At 35.6% G+C, this 2,874-nt stretch overlaps 1 pseudogene; it reads left to right on the top strand.

The window, feature by feature from the left end:
* Positions 1-2,874, top strand: part of LOC118007537 — a 158,341-nt pseudogene that overhangs the window by 722 nt on the left and 154,745 nt on the right.

A 2,874-nucleotide genomic window follows, 5' to 3' on the forward strand; every position in this document is an offset into this window, starting at 1 on the left:
AAAGAAAGAAAGAAAGAAAGAAAGAAAGAAAGAAAGAAAGAAAGAAAAAGAAAGAGAAAGAGGAAGAAAAAAAGAAAAGAAAAGAAAAGAAAAAAGAAAATAGATGAAAGGATATGTAGACAGCTGTTTAATTTCAACTTTGACACACATTTCAAAAGGAAGTCCAAAGCAATGGACTGGAAAAGGAAACTTTTATTAGTTTAATCAATAATTTATAGACAGTAAAGCACACATGGTTGTGCCCCACAATGAACCTCTAACCCCCCAAAAAAGTTGCTGCTAATTCTTGTTCTTTTATACTTCCAGACTTAGATTTCCCTACTAGCTAAATTACCTTTTTCTTTCTCCTTTGTTCTAACTTCTTCTTTTAACCAGCCTCTTAGTGTTGGAAGTGTTATGGGGCTCAGTTTTTAGCTTTCTTCTTTTCCTTCCAACACTAATTTCCACTGGTGATTTCATTTGGTCTCAAACTATATTTATTCCTGCTTGGATATCAATAGACACATAAAATGCAGTTCACCAAAATTAAGCATCTGTCCCTGTCCTGGCCCTGAATATTTCCAAAATATGTTTCACCCATGTCCTTAGCTCAGCTGATGGAAAATCCATCTTTCCAACTGCTTAGGCTAAAAACCATAAAGTTACTCTTGACTATTTTCATTCTTTCCACCTCCACATGGTATCATAAAATCTAAAACATTACCACTTTTCACCACCTCCACATGCTTCATTCATGGCATAACTCAAGGGCATAAGACAGTGCCTGACACATAGCACTCCTTGTAAAGCCACGGAAACAGATTTCCATGGTTTCCGGAGATAAAAGTGAACAACCAAGGGGCGCCTGGGTGGCTCAGTTGGTTAAGCGACTGCCTTCGGCTCGGGTCATGATCCTGGAGTCCCGGGATCGAGTCCCACGTCAGGCTCCCTGCTCAGCGGGGAGTCTGCTTCTCTCTCTGACCCTCCTCCCTCTCATGCTCTCTGTCTCTCATTCTCTCTCTCGCAAGTAAATAAAATCTTAAAAAAAAAAAAGTGAACAACCAAAATAGATGTTGGGCAAGATGCATTTTGGGAAGAGGAAAGGGGAAATGGTAGGTAAGTTTAAATGGAAAAGGAAGGTTAAGATCATTTTACAAACCTTCTTACAGTAATAAGGATTTTGGATTTCAGCCCAGATGTACTGTAAACAATTATTTGGAATTTGTAAGGAATACTTTATAAGATTGTCTCCTCTTGTCTGTGATTTTGCTTTCTTTGGTTTCAGTTACCATGTTAAATCATAGTCTAGAAGCAGATGGTCTTCCTTTTGACATACTGTCAGAAAGTTAGTAGTAGTCTAACACTACATTCCTATGTCATTCACCTCATTTCATCTCATCATATAGGCATTTTATCACCTCATATCATCACAAGAAGAAGAGGGAGGACAGAACAATAAGATATTTTGAGAGATCACTTTTACCTAACTTTTATTACAGTTTATTGTTATAATGTTGTACTTTATTATTAGTTATTGTTATTAATCTCTTACTATGCCTATGCTATAAATTAAACTTTATCATAGGTATGTATGTATAGGAAAAAATACAATATATATAGGGTTCCATACTATATGTCGTTTCAGGCATCTCCTGGGTGTCTTGGAACGTATCTCCTGCAGAGAAGGGGGTGGGGTGCCTACTGTACTAAAAGTTGAGTCAGAACAGCATCGTCTGGCCAAAAAGCTAAGCTATAATGAAAATACTCTCATTAAAAAGGGGGAACTCCACATTTTTCCAACTTTGAAAAGTATTGCTCATTAAAATGTTTAAAATGTCAGCTGGTTCTTATATTAATTAGAAACAATGCCACACAATTTTATTTTGCCTCACATTCATCCTAATTAAAAAAGTCCAGGGGCACCTGGGTGGCTCAGTCGTTAAGCGTCTGCCTTCCACTCAGGTCATGATTCCAGGGTCCTGGGATCGAGCCCCGCATCGGGCTCCCTGCTCCGCGGGAAGCCTGCTTCTCCCTCTCCCACTCCCCCTGCTTGTGTTCCCTCTCTCACTGTGTCTCTCTCTGTCAAATAAATAAATAAAATTTAAAAAAAAAGTCCAATGTTCACTTGAAAGTAAGTTCAAGTAAGTAAGTAAGGCTCATCCAAGGGATGTCAAAAAAAAGGATGTAAAAACAAACAAACAAAAAAAAAAAAACCACAGTATTCTGTGTATTCATGTCTAAGAAATTATATTAACCCATTGGGATCTCACACATACACTATATAGTTTTTTAAATCTTACGATTCCACTGCCAAAATATTAAGCACACAAAATAAGCTCTTATTTCTGTTCTATGAACACAACTTCCTTAAACCATCTTTAGTCATTTATTATAGAAATGGGTTCTGTAGGACACTCCAGTCTAAAAATATATGTTGAGTTCTGGAGAATATAAGTAAGTATGAAGCTTCTTGACTATATTATGAAATGAAGATGGAGATACTGTCTGTACATTCACTATTATCTCCCTAACACCTATCAGTTTTTGGCATATAGCAGATGCTCCAAAAATAAATGTCAAAAAAAGTCTGAAAATTAAATTGATATAATAAGGTATGCACTTGCAAAAATTAATTAAAATTCTATTATTTATAATTAAGTCCTCATATCGGCACTTGTAACTTTTCCAAGTACTTTCCTAAGTTGTCTCATTTGATTTTAATAACTCCATAGCACAGAGAACTTTTATTTTACTAATTAGGACACATTAATTGATGTGTCTAAATTCACAGAGCAGAACCACTAAAACTCAGACCCACATTTTTTTTTCCCCAGGAAATCATATTTCTTTTATTTATTTATTTATTTATTTATTTATTTATTTATTTATTTATTT

Source organism: Mirounga leonina, unplaced genomic scaffold, assembly GCF_011800145.1.
Source record: "Mirounga leonina isolate KUSES-001 unplaced genomic scaffold, KU_Mleo_1.0 Mir_125, whole genome shotgun sequence".
Lineage (NCBI taxonomy): Eukaryota > Metazoa > Chordata > Mammalia > Carnivora > Phocidae > Mirounga > Mirounga leonina.